Genomic DNA, 15,154 nt, shown 5'->3' on the forward strand with positions numbered 1-15,154 from the left:
ATATGGTACTATTTGAAGCGTATTTACAACCAAGACAATGCAGCCAAGCGCTTTCAATTGCAGTTGGAGATAGCTAATCACAAACAAGGTGCTTTATCTATTCATGAATATTATTATGGTTTTCTAAATATGTGGACATATAACACTCTTCTATTATACATGCTAGTGTTACCAAGACTTCTCTCACGACTATCCATGAAGTCTATAACACAAGTAGCCGAGATCATTTTTTCATGAAGCTTCGTCTAGAATTTGAAGTTGTCAGAGATGCCTTGCTGAATAGGAATCCCATTCCTTCTTTAGATACATGTGTTGGAGAACTTCTAAGGGAGGAACAACGAATTATTACTCAAGGAGCCATGTCTCACTATGCAGTCATTTCCGAGCCAGTGACGGTTGCATATGCTGCTCAAAGTAGAGGTAAAGGTCGTGATATGAGACATGTTCAGTGCTTCTATTGCAGACAATTTGGTCATACTACTCGTAGCTGCAATACTAAGTTTTGTAATTACTACAAGCAACAAGGTCATATTATCTCTGAATTTCCCACACGTCCTCCACAACCAACACAATGTTTAGTGCAGGCATTCCATGCAACTACAAATTCCGCAGTTGGTCCTTCCATTGATGCGGCACCAAACAATGATGCTATACATCCTGAATTGATTCAACAAAATGGTACTTTCCGCTCTTTCGACCTTGGGAATTCAGGGTAAGTATTCTAATGTTTCTCGCCCATGGTTTCTTGATTCGGGTGCATCCAATCACATGACAGGCTCTTCAGAATATTTGCACAATTTACAATCTTATCGTGGTAATAAAAAAAATTCAAATAGCTGATGGTAATACTTTACCTATTACTGATGTTGGCGACAAAAATTCAAATTTTTGGGACGTGCTTGTATCACATGGACTTGCTTCTAATTTATTATCTATTGGTCAATTGGTAGATAAAAATTATGATGTTAACTTTTCTAGTGCTGGTTGTCTTGTGCAGGAGCAGGTGACGGGGAAGGTGATCGCGAAGAGGCCTAAAGTGGGAAGAATGTTTCCACTCCAGTTTATTTTGAGTCATTTATCTCTTGATTATATGAATGTTTTGAATTCTTATGAGGATTGACATAGAAAATTGGTTCATCCAAACTCTTATGTTTTGTCTCATTTATGTAAAACTGGTTTGTTGGGAAATAAAATTGTTATTTCTAATGCCTATGTTTTTCCATGCTCTGTTTGCAAATTGGCTAAAAGTAAAACACTTCCTTTTCCGTCTGATGCTCACTGTGCCTCCACTTATTTTAAGATGATTCTTAGTGATGTATGAGGAATGTCTCATGTAGTTTCTCATGCTCACTGTAAATATTTTGTCACATTTGTTGATGATTATAGTTGTTTTACTTGGACATATTTTCTCTGTTCTAAATCTGAAGTGTCTTCTATGTTTATGGAATTTTTGAAATATGTTGAAACTCAATTTAAAGCAAGTGTTAAAAATTTTCACTTTGATTCTGGTGGTGAGTACATGTCTCATAAGTTTCAGGAATACCTTCAACAAAAAGGAATCTTGTCTCAACGATCTTGTCCCAATACCTCTCAACAAAATGGTATGGAAAAACGTAAGAATCATCTTTTGCTTGATGTAACACGTACCTTACTTCTCCAAGCTTCTGTACCATCCCGATTTTGGGTGAGGCTCTTTCCACAACTGTCTTTTTGTTCAATCGTCTTCCTCCTATGGTTATTGATCTTGACTCTCCTTTCTTTCGTCTTTTTAAAATTCATCCTGATTATAGTGGTTTACATACTTTTATGTGTGTGTGTTTTGTTCACTTACCTCCATTTGAAAGGCATAAGCTTGGAGCATATTTCGTTCAATGTGTATTTATGGTATATAGTCACTCTCATAAGGGATTTATGTGTTATGGTGTCACTAACCATCGTTTTCGCATTTATAGGAATGTGACATTTTTTGATAATCAGTTTATGTTTCCATGTGTTTCTCCCGCCATTAATGATATTGTTACTCTTCCTAAATTTTTATTATGCCTCAATCTATAGAACGTTATAAACCAGACCATGTATATGTCAGAAAACACAGGCAGCAGGTTCCCACACCCCTTCCCGATGTTGAACCGCCACTTGATCCTGTAGCGGTTGAACCACGACTTTCTGGTCGAATATCTTGTGCACCAGATAGATATTCACCAGATAGGTATGATTCCTCACATACTTCTCTGACTGCCACACTCTCTAGCATATCTATTCCTACTTGTTACTCACAGGATGTTAAAGATGTGCGATGTATAAAAGCAATGAATGAAGAACTTCAAGCTCTTCAAGAGAATTTCACATGGGGTATTGTGTCTTGTGCTCCTGATGTCAAACCTATAGGTTGCAAATAGGTGTATTATGTGAAATTGAATTCTGATGGATCGCTCAACCATTACAAGGCTCGTTTGGTTGCTTTAGGAAACAAGCAGGAATATGGAACTGATCAAGATGAGACATTTGCACCGGTTGCAAAAATGACAACTATTCACACGATCATCTCTATAGCTTCTTCTAGTGGGTGGTATCTTCATCAAATGAATGTGAAGAATACTTTTCTTCATGGTGACCTGACATAAGATATTTATACGACTCTACCTCAAGGCTTATTCTCTTCATCTAAAGGCATGTGCAAGCTCAAACGCTCCTTATAAGGTTTGAAACAAACACCTAAAGCATGCTACGAGAAATTCCGCTCCACTCTACTTGGATTCTCGTTGACTTAGAGTCAATATGATTCCTCTTTATTTATTCATAGCACATATGCGGGTATTGTTCTACTTCTTTTCTATGTTGATGATATGGTTATTACTAGTTCTGATCATGCTTCCATTCAGCGACTTAAGCAACAATTACATGCCTCATTTCACATGAAAGATCTAGGTAATATACATTATTTTCTTGGTCTTGAGGTTCATTCTACATCCAAGGGCATCTTTCTGCATCAACACAAGTATGCTACAGATTTAATTTCTATGGCCGGTCTCGAATCGACTAATTCGTTATATACTCCTCTTGAGGTTAATGTTAAATATCACATGATGATGTTGATCTTTTGCCTGACCCCTTATTGTATCGACAACTTGTGGGTAGCCTCAACTACTGGAACATTACTCACCCTGACATATCTTTTGTTGTTCAGCAAGTAAGTCAATTCATGCATTCTCCTAGCCATCTTCACTTGGCTGGGGTTCGCCGTATAATTCGCTACTTAAAGGGAACCTCTCACCGCAAATTATTCTTTTCCGTTGGAATTTCTCTTCAGTTGAGTGCTTATAGTGATGCTGATTGGGAAGGATGTTCTGATACTCGTCGATCTATTACTGGTTGTTGCATGTTTCTTGGTTCTTTATTGATCTCTTGGAAAAGTAAGAAGCAAGCAAGAGTTTCTTAATCTTCTATTGAATCAAAGTATCGTGCCATGTCTGCTGCTTGTTCAAAAATACTTTAACTTCGTGGTATTTTGGCTGAACTTGGATTTCCCCAAACAAAATCAACTTCACTTTATACAAGTGTGTCATACGGTGAACTGACTTTAATGGATTTTTAATCGCAATGTCGCGGTTAGCAAGAGTCGCCACCGACTTTTCTTTTATCCCATAAGGAAAGGTGGAAAAGAACAGGAAAGACCTTAATTTAGATTCTTAGGTTCGGGAGGTACATTATACAAAGGGAAGGTGTTAGCACCCTTTGTATCCATGGTTATCCATGGGCTCTTAATTGCTCAATCATTTATGTTTTCTTTGGTTGAAAAAGTGTTTGAGAAATGTGTGAAAAATGTTTTGAAAATGAGAATTTAACTTTGTAATGATTCTTGAATGAATGTGTACAAAGTGGTTATCTCATTTAGTTTTTTTTTTAAAGTTGTTAGAAAAATATAACTCGGCAATGATTCTAGTGTGAATGTATGCCAAGTGGTGATTTTCTAAAAAAAGATGTTTTGAAATGTGTAAGGTGTGGAAAGTATTTTGGGTTATGAATGAGCAATTAAGGGTATACCTGTCCGAGGTCTTTCCGGGTATTTCCCATCCTTATGAGGGTAAAACTGTCCTTACTATTGGGGAGTAAGTAGTTTCATCCTTTGGATGTATAAGGGTCATCGAAGGGTCATTGATTGGTCATCGAAGGCAACAGTTGTGAGGATACCTTAGCATTCGAAGGGACTATCATCATTTAACCGTAGGCTACACCGAAGGGTCATCGAGGGACAAAATCGTATTTTCGAAGGCAACATCCGAGGGACCATGATTTATTTTATGATGATTTAACCGAAGGGTCTTTGCTAAGGGTATCCCCATATTCGCGGGACGTGACCGTATTACCGTAATACCGTAAGGCAACAAAGAGAGGTCCAAGATCACATGTTCGAAGGTAATGTTTTAATTAGTTAGGTAATTAAGATGAATTTCCATATTATAATCCATTAGGATGAACATCCACATTAAAATTAATAAGGCAATAAGGATGACTATCCACATTAAAATTAATTAATCAATTAGGAATGACTATCCACATTAAAATTAATTAGTCAATTAGGAATACGTCTCCATGAGGGTATCCCACAAATAAAGTGGAATACCTAGCCGGCCGTTTCTTCGGAAGTATGCGAGCTTTGCACAATTCAAACACACGGGTGAGAATACCAAGATAAAGTGCAATAGAAAATTGCACTACAAAATGGACACAGCAGTCATAAAGCCAAGTAATGCATGATTATAACAAGACAAACATAAGACAAACACAAAAACAGCTACTGGTACGTTCGCCCCGGCCTCGCCTAGCGAAGGCTTAGCGAGGACTCGCTACGGGCTCGCTTAGCGATGTGCTAGCGAGCATCTACGGGTTTTGAATTTGGCAATGACACTATCTCCGGAACTTTGAACTTTATGGCATACAGTTGCATGAATAGCATGGACAAACATTCAGGATGTTCAGACATACTTAGATTCACATATGAAATCAACTTACATATCAAAACTTTAATCGTAATGCATCATGTATGTAAAGAATATCGATTGGAAACGTAAAACAGTGGTGATACGCAAACCTGTGTGCAATTGCGATGTTGGATTGCGATGTTGAAAGGGACTGATCACTCTGGATGCCGGATTGAGTTGGGCGGCGGTAGCTTCGGTGCGGATGAGCTGCCTTCAGGGTTTCCTTACTCTGAATTCTCTGGGTTAGCAGGGTTTCTGCGCCAGGGTTTCCGTCCTTCTCTGTCCGTCTTGGTCTCTCCGTTTGTCTCTGTCCATTTTCGTGGCTGAAGAGCTGGTATTTATAGTGGTAGTGGTGACCTAATGGGCTCAGACTGAAGCCCGAAAATTATAATATTCGCAAGCTTCGCTAGGCGAGTCTGTAGCGAAGGTTCGCTAAGCGAAGGATTTTCTAGCCTAGCGAGCATGCAGTTTATGACCTAATGAGCTCAGAATGAAGCCCAACCATTCTGGTAATCGCAAGCTTCGCTAGGCGAAGGAGTTGCTCGCCTAGCGAGCAAGCTAGTTTGGGCCTCTCACGGATTGGGTCTGTTGTGAGCTGGGCTTTTGTTCCTTTAAGATCAGTGCCTTGCAGAATAAGTCGGAGGGTCTTGAAAAATGCTTGGTAATATCAACGGGTAAATTTTGGGGTATGACAGCTGCCCCTGTTCAATATTCTTGAACCGAGAGAGTTAGAATGGTATGTACGCCGTTCGTGGTCTGGAGGTGAAAGATTATTGAACACTAGAATGCCCCAAAAATTTGCGCTTGTCAATTAGTCTTGATGGAGATGGGCTTAAAGATGCCATCCAGGTAGTTTGATGATGAGGGCTCCAGATTGTGTCGTACGTTTGACGATATCTGGAGACATGGGTGTCATACCGGGTCATACGCTAGACCGTATAGTGAGTTATCCATTATGCTGTCAACTTTGCTGGGGAATCAGAGTGTGTTATATACTGCCGGGGATAAGGGATCAGAATGGATCATACGCTAGATCGTATCTGAGTTGCAGAATGAGCCGTTCATTAGGCGGATGACTTTGCTGGGGAGGAAGGATCAGAATGGATCGTACGCTAGATCTTATCTGAGTTGCAGAATGAGCCGTACGTTAGGCTGTATCTGACGAAGGTGGAATCAGGATGGATCGTACGCTAGATCGCATCTGAGGTGAAAGTCCAAATGGGTCGTACGTTAGACCGTATTGGAGTTGTAGAATGAGCCGTACGTTAGGCTGTATCTGAAGAAGAAAGTAGTCGTACGCTAGACTACACCCCGGAATGTACCGTACGCTAGGCAACATCTGAGGATTTGAGTATCCAAATGGGTCGTACGTTAGACCGTATTGGAGTTGCAGAAAGTCAGAATGGATCGTACGTTAGATCGTATCTGAGCTGAAGGTCCAAATGGGTCGTACGTTAGACCGTATTGGAGTTGCAGAATGAGCCGTACGTTAGGCTGTATCTGAAGAAGAAAGTAGTCGTACGCTAGACTACACCCCGGAATGTACCGTACGCTAGGCAGCATCTGAGGATTTGAGTATCCAAATGGGTCGTACGTTAGACCGTATTGGAGTTGTTGAAAGTCAGAATGGATCGTACGTTAGATCGTATCTGAGTTGAAGGAGTCATATGTTGGGCTGAATCAGAATGAACCGTACGTTAGGCTGTATCTGATAATATTTAGTGAATATCTGGGGTGGGCTTAGAGATGCCACCATTGGGAGGATGTCAGAACGTTCGTCAGAATGGATACTCATCTGGATTCTATCTGAAAAATGGTCCGAATCTTGGATGTGATCCGGAGGATAACTAACCTGAAAAATAACGTTAGTTTCATGCAATGTCATGATGCATGAGATGCTTTATGCTTGCGAACATGGTATGCATATACATGCTATGAAATGATGTAAAGTATATGATGCGGAATGAAGTAAATGTGAGCATTGTATGCAGGTATGCAATATGGAATGATGTAATGAGTGTACTATGCATCCGAACATCTTTCCAGGGAATTCCACTGGGGAAATAAATCTAGTCTTTTGGTTGGAGGTATTTGTATTGATGACCCTTTCTTAGCTGGGGGTATTTGATTTTTATCTGATGGTAGAAACATTTGACAGAGCCTGGCTGGGGATAGAAGAGATGACCAATTCGTCTAGTGATGCCAACCTCTTCTGGGAAATAGCTGGTTCTTGTCGGGGAATAGAATTAGCGACGGACTCATTGGAAAGCATGGTTAGACCTTCTCCTCGATCCTGAAGCCTTGTAGTAATCGCTATTTCCATTTTAGGCATGCATTTTTGTAAACCTTGATCATATTCAAATGCATAAATCAATTCAAATTAAATCAATGGATGTTTATGCAAACAAAACAGAAAAAGTGACAACAAAAGCATCTTTTTTGTATTGACTTCGAAAGAGGGCCTATAAACAGGCAATTTGTGTACAAGGAGACAGAAATCCTAGTAAGAGGAAATTGTCAGGCAAACAAAGAGAAAGCTATGCAGAAAAAGTCCTATCGATTCTAATTCCACTACTGTCATTATGTCTTCAAGCCTCTCATCTCCTGCTGTCGGATAGAAGTGATTGGCTTGTTCAGTCCCTTGAACCTGGTTGAAGCTGACAGAGAACGGGACATAGTCATACGCTTTAATCCCTAATTTTTGCCTGGACCGCCTTTTCAGGTTTTCAGTCCACCAGGATACCCTTTTTTGCCCAAGCCGCCTTTTCAGGTTTTCGACTTGCCGGGTGTACGTCTTTTATATATTTATCCCTAATTTTTGCCCGAACCCTTTTGGTTCGCCGGGATGCCCTTACTTTTGCCTAGGTACGTCGACCTAGCGGGTCTTTTTTATGCGTAGTATTTTTTAACTATATCCGCGTTCACAGGATGCGGGAAATCTTCGCCATCCATTGTAGCAAGCATCATGGCTCCACCAGAGAATACCTTCTTAACTACAAATGGCCCTTCGTATGTGGGAGTCCATTTGCCTCTGGGATCACCTTGTGGTAGAATGATACGCTGTATCACCAAGTCGCCAATTCGATACACCTGTCTCTTGACTCTTTTGTTAAATGCTTGGGTCATGCGCTTCTGGTATATCTGCCCGTGACAAACAGCCGCGAGTCTCTTCTCGTCAATCAAATTTATCTGATCGAGCCGAGTCTGAATCCATTCATCCTCGCCTAAACCCGCCTCTTTCATGATCCTTAGAGAGGGAATCTGAACTTCCACTGGTAAAACGGCTTCCGTTCCGTAGACTAAAGAGAAAGGAGTTGCCCCTGTCGAAGTGCGTACTGAAGTGCGATAACCATGGAGAGCAAATGGTAACATCTCATGCCAGTCTTTGTACGTTATTGTCATCTTTTGTATGATCTTCTTGATATTCTTATTAGCAGCCTCCACGGCGCCATTCATCTTTGGCCGGTACGGGGAAGAGTTGTGGTGTTTTATCTTGAACTGCGTGCAGAGTTCAGTGATCAGCTTGTTGTTCAAATTAGTACCATTGTCAGTAATAATTCTTTCAGGGATGCCATACCGACAAATAAGACTATTCTTGATGAACCGTGCCACCACATTCTTGGTGACAGAAGCGAATGAGGCCGCCTCCACCCACTTTGTAAAGTAATCAATAGCGACGAGAATGAAGCGATGTCCATTAGAAGCCGTAGGTTTAATTTCTCCAATCATATCGATGCCCCACATTGCAAAGGGCCAAGGTGCTGTCAACACGTTCAATGGAGCAGGAGGCACATGTACTTTGTCCGCATAGATCTGACATTTGTGACAGGTTCTGGAGTGATGGTGGCAATCAGCTTCCATGGTAGACCAATAATACCCTGATCTCAGAATCTTCTTGGCCATTGTATGTCCACTAGAATGAGTCCCAAAAATACCGCCGTGCATGTCTTCCATAATCCTTTCTGCTTCCTTTCTATCCACACAGCGAAGCAGAGTCGAATCATGATTACGTTTGTATAACACTCCATTACTCAGAAAGAATTTAGCGGAGAACTTCCTCAGGAATTTTCTGTCATTGATGGATGCCCCTTCAGGGTATTCCTGGGCTTCTAAATATCTTTTTACGTCGTGGAACCAAGGTTTCTCCTGTACCCTCTCAGTGTTAAGTTCATAACAGTGTGCTGGTTCATCCAATCGTTCAATAGTGATCCTAGGGGCTTCACTGTCCCATCTGACTCTGAACATAGATGACATGGTAGCTAATGCGTCTGCCAACTGATTCTCTTCCCGTGGAATATGTTCAAATGTAATTTCTTCAAAGTATGGGATTAAGGTCACCACCCGCTCTCGATAAGGGATGAGATTCGGATGTTTGGTGTCCCATTCTCCTTTGGTCTGACTAATTACCAAGGCTGAATCTCCGTACACACTCAAAAACTTGATTCGCCGGTCTATGGCAGCCTTGAGTCCCAAAATACATGCTTCATACTCAGCCATATTATTGGTACAATGAAAACATAGTCTAGCAGTGAAAGGTGTATGGTAACCCCCGGGAGAAATAATTACTACACCAACACCGTGGCCCAATGCATTAGAAGATCCATCAAAAACCATAGTCCATCGGGATCCTAGTTCGGATCCTTCATCCGGTCTAGGTTTTTCATAATCCGTAACAAGCATGACATCCTCATCTGGAAACTCAAAATTCATAGATTGGTAATCGTCCACCGCTTGATGAGCCAAATGATCAGCGAGCACGCTTCCTTTGATTGCTTTCTGGGTAGTATACTGGATATCGTACTCCGTTAAGATCATCTGCCATCTCGCTATTCTTCCGGAAAGAGCAGGTTTCTCGAACATGTATTTGATGGGATCCATCCTAGAAATCAACAAATTGGTATGATTCAACATATACTGTCTCAGTCGGCGAGCAGCCCAGGCCAAAGCACAGCAAGTTCTCTCGAACAGTGAGTATCTTGTTTCACAGTCGGTGAACTTTTTGCTCAGGTAGTATATGGCATGCTCTTTTCGACCAGACTCGTCATGTTGCCCCAATACGCACCCCATTGAATTTTCTAACACGGTCAAATACATGATTAGAGGTCTTCCTTCAACTGGTGGTATCAGAATTGGAGGTTCCTGGAGATATTTCTTGATTTTGTCAAAAGCCTCTTGACATTCGTCATTCCACGTCATCTCTTGATTCTTCCTCAGTAATTTGAAGATGGGTTTGCAGGTAGCGGTCAAATGGGAGATAAATCGGGCAATGTAGTTCAAGCGTCCCAAGAAACCTCTGACTTCTTTCTCCGTACGGGGGACTGGCATTTCTTGAATAGCTCTCACTTTAGCTGGGTCAACCTCAATTCCTTTACCATTGACAATAAAGCCCAGGAGTTTACCGGATCTTACTCCAAAGGTGCATTTGTTCGGATTCAATCTCAACTTGTACTTCTTCAACCTCTCGAACAGTTTGTATAAATGATCGAGATGTTCTTCTTCAGTATGAGATCTGGCTATCATGTCATCCACATATACTTCTATTTCATGATGAATCATATCATGGAACAAAACCACCATAGCACGCTGGTACGTTGCCCCGACGTTCTTTAAACCGAATGGCATTACTTTGTAACAGAAAGTGCCCCATTGCGTCACAAACGTAGTTTTCTCCATGTCCTCAGGTGCCATCTTAATCTGGTTATAACCCGAGAATCCATCCATGAAGGAGAATACTTTGTGTTGAGCGGTATTGTCCACCAGAACATCAATGTGCGGGAGTGGAAAGTCATCTTTGGGACTCGCTTTATTCAAATCTCTGTAATCTACGCACATTCGCACCTTACCATCCTTCTTCGGCACTGGTACCACATTAGCAACCCATTGAGGATAAGAAGTAACGGCTAGAAAACCGGCATTGAATTGTTTCATAACCTCAGCTTTGATTTTCTCAGACATTTCAGGACGCATGCGGCGAACCTTCTGCTTAACAGGACGACAATCTTCCTTCATCGGCAGCCGATGCACCACTATACCAGTATCCAATCCGGGCATGTCTTCATAAGACCAAGCGAAAACCTCTACATAATCATGTAACATCTGAATCAATCTTTCTTTGACACTGTTTTCCAAGCCTGCTCCTATTTTGACTTCTTTTCTGTCCACTTCAGTACCTAGATTTACGATTTCGAGTGACTCTTCATGCGGCTGTATAGTCCTTTCCTCTTGTAGTAACAGTCTGGCAAGCTCTCCAGGTACTTCACAATCTTCCTCACTTCCATCTTCGGCTTGGTAGATCGGATTGTCAAAGTCATAATGAACAGTAGCGGAATTATCATCAATAGGATCCAGAGTGGATACAGATCTGCAATTTGTTACGTGAGTGTGTGTAAGAAAGCGTAGCTTGTTTGAAAGACGACAGGAAAGATAAAGAGCGCAATATTTGAATGCAACAAAGTCCATTGATTTATTGAATATGAATATGCTTATGAAGATGACAAAACCCTTAACAAATTAGCTATTGTGCCCCGGGCATAGACACAATGCTTGGAGAAATTCAATTGTAAAAAAAAACAAAAATTTGCAACACTAAAATAGACAATAACAATTACTCCTGACTAAAGGAAATCGGGATAGTGTCTTCAGCCTTCCAATTATTGAGTCCGTCACCAATTGTCGGGTAGATCCAGCTATCCAGGTCGCAATCACTGTCAGCATCTTCTACAGCATTGATTTGATCTTTGACCATCTGTTCAGAGTTGAATCCCAGACCAGATTTATCAGACTTGTAGGGTACCTTGATCAGTTGACCCCAACCCGTACAACCACCGTTTTCCACTACAGCTTGAGCATCTTTCAGAGAGATCATGGCGGGAGGAGCTCGAACAACCTCGGGCACAAAGGGAGTTGGCTTAAGGACAGGACTGGGCGGAGGAACCACTTCAAATGATTGAGTCGGAGTCTCGAAGAATTCACCATCCATCTCAACGTATCTGAAGGTATGCACACTACTGACAATGTATTCTTCTTCCCCACACACAGTGACGATCTTACCCTCTATTGGATATCTCAGCTTTTGATGGAGAGACGAAGCTACAGCGCCTGCCCCATGAATCCAAGGGCGTCCCAGCAAGCAGGAATAGGCTGGGCGAATGTTCATTACATGAAAGGTAGTGTTGAAGACTTGAGGTCCTATCTGGATAGGGATAACCACTTCACCATGGACAACACTCTTCGCACCATCGTAAGCACGCACCACAATGTCACTAGGTTTCAGTTCAAGGCTTTTACAGTCAAGTTTATCGAGCACGGCTTTCGGTAGCACATTCAAAGAAGAGTCATTATCGATCAACACATGAGACAAGGTGATCCCCTTACACTCAATGGAGATATGCAGAGCTTTATTGTGGTTCTTTCCCGCTGGTGTCAGGTCAGCATTGGAAAAACCTAGGCCGCTGTCAACAGTCAGATTAGCAACATAGTTTTCGAACTGATCGACGGAGGTCTCCTGAGGTACATGAGCAGTCTTCAAGAATTTTATCAAGGCATGGGCATGGGATTCAGAAGATAACAACAAGGATAACATCGAGATTTTGGAAGGAGTATGCCCTAACTGTTCTACCACATCGAAATCACTCTTGCGGATGATTTTCAGCACTTCTTCCATCTCTCGTTTGGCAACGTCTTCAGTAGTAGCTTCGATCGGTATCTCTGACTGAGAAGGGTTGACTGGTTCCTTTCCTCGGTTTTCGGGAACTGGAGGTGAGATTTCTGGAGAGAAGATCCTTCCGCTTCGAGTAACTTTACTAGTCCCAACAATGTCATTAGGATTAGCAGAATCACCAACTTGCTTTACGCCATGGATGTAAACATCGCCTCCATAATTCCACGGAATGGCTTTGCTTGAAGAATACGGTACTGGCCCAGGTGCAGTAATGATTAGGGGGGCTACCTTGGGCTCAGCAGTAATCTTTACGGGTACTCTGGGAGCAGTAATCTTCACTGGAACTTTGGACCTTGCAATCACAGATATTTCTTCAATAGGGTTTTCCGCCTTAGGAATCCTTTCGAAGAGGACTGTACGATCGTCCATCAGCCGTTGAATACCATTCTTCAATTTCAAACAGTCCTCGGGCCGGAGTATGCAGAGATTGCAATCTTCAGCACAACCTGGAAATAAACCAGCTTGCAATAAATTCCTCTTTATGATCGGGAGAGGAGATGTTAAGTCCGCCACATTGGAAATGTGAGAATCGTCATCCATAGCATTAATAGTCTTGTCATGGTTAGGCATAGGAGCAGTGATGACATTAGGAGTCTCCGGAGGCTCGAATTCAATTTCCCCAGCGTCGATCATATCCTGAATTTTGTTCTTCAACAACCAACAATCGTTTGTATCATGCCCGGGGCTATCAGAGTGATATGCACACCTGGCATTGGGATTATAACGAGGTGAAGCAGTGTTGACATTTGCAGGAGGACCTCTGAGAGTGATTAAGTTTGCCTTTAGCATACTTTGCAGTGCTTGTGCTAAAGTCATATTGAGCTTGGTAAACTGCCTTCTTGGTCTGTCTTGTCGGTGCTGGAAGTTTTGAGCTGGCGGGGCTGCGATTGTCACTGCTCCAACGGCATGGTCACCATTTTTCTTATTATGATTCTTTTGACCGTACACAGCATTTGATTCATTCTTCCCATGGTAGGACTTTTTGCTGCTTGTAGAGGTAGCTGCCTGTATCTTTCCACTTCGAATGCCGCTCTCCACCCGTTCACCTGTCAGTATAAGTTCAGTGAAACCTGATGAAGAACTCCCCAGTAGGTGGCTGTAGAATGGGCCAGTCAGGGTACCCATGAACAGGTCTACTAATTCTCGGTCAGTCATAGGGGATTTGACCCTGCCGGCCAAATCTCTCCATTTCTGGGCATACTCTTTGAAGCTTTCTTTAGATCCCATAGCCATATTCTGCAACTGTAGCCGAGTAGGCGCTAGCTCAGAATTATACTGGTACTGTTTATAGAAAGCTGTTGCTAAATCAGTCCAGGTGCGGATGTCAGAACTTTCGAGCTGATAATACCATTCCAACTGAGTGCCAGACAAACTTTCTTGGAAGAAATGGATCCACAGCTTCCTATCAGTGGTATGCGGCTGAATCTTTCTCACATAAGCCCTTAGATGCATCTGAGGACAGGACGCGCCATCGTACTTAGTGAAAGTGGGGATTTTGAATTTGCGAGGAATGGTCACATCGGAGACCAGACCCAAACTTTCGAAATCTAGACCAGGCGCCTTCTGACCCTCCATGGCTAGGATGCGTTCTTCCAGCAATTTGTACTTATCATCTCTTGGAGAGTACTGTTCATTTTCATAATCTTCATCGTCGTTCTCAGGGTTGGAGAGATCAACATTCTCCTCTTCTGAATCATTCTCTGCCTCCTCTTCCGGACCATTCGGGATCCCAAACTTGACTCCTGCGGCCTGTCCTTTACGCCTTCTTCCCGGGTTAATGAAACTCACAGCTTTCTTGTCTTTCTTCTTCTCGAGCAAGAGAGCCTTCAGTTCTTCCTGCCCCTTAGATAAGCTCAGCATCATCTCCTGGAATTGAGCATTCTGAGCCTGGAGATCTTTGACAGTTTGTTCGAGAGCCATTTTTTCTGTGTAAGAGGAAGACCGTGAGAATGTGGTCCTTTAGAATACCTGTTATGCAATGTTATGTTATGCAATGCAATGTATGAAATGTTTTCAAGGACTTGTGGAATTTAACTCTGCGTAAGCTACCAAAAAGAGAGGAACTTTTATTATTAATTTCTTAATCAATGTTCATTACAATGAAAGCCTAAGTCTCCCAGGGGCGGCTTCTTTTTGGGCGAAGATATGCATTGAGTCTTCGTTCCTCATTAAGCTGGCTGGTGAGCTCTAGTACTTTCTTCCTTTCTGCATTGAACTGAGTTTCGAAAGTATCCCTTTCCTCTCTCAACTGGATTCAGGATTTCTTCAACTCTTCAACATCGGTAGGCATATCTGGATAAGGAATGATCTGGGAAGTACCTCTTTCGACCCCTGATTCAACAATCAATGGTCCAACCGCGAGATAGGGCATGACAAGTTCACGAGCTCTTGCGCGTACCCATCTGAGATAAGGCTCCATAGGAATGGAGTTTTTCTGTCCTAAAGTGCTTCT

This window comes from Lathyrus oleraceus, chromosome 6 (assembly GCF_024323335.1).
Source record: "Lathyrus oleraceus cultivar Zhongwan6 chromosome 6, CAAS_Psat_ZW6_1.0, whole genome shotgun sequence".
NCBI lineage: Eukaryota > Viridiplantae > Streptophyta > Magnoliopsida > Fabales > Fabaceae > Lathyrus > Lathyrus oleraceus.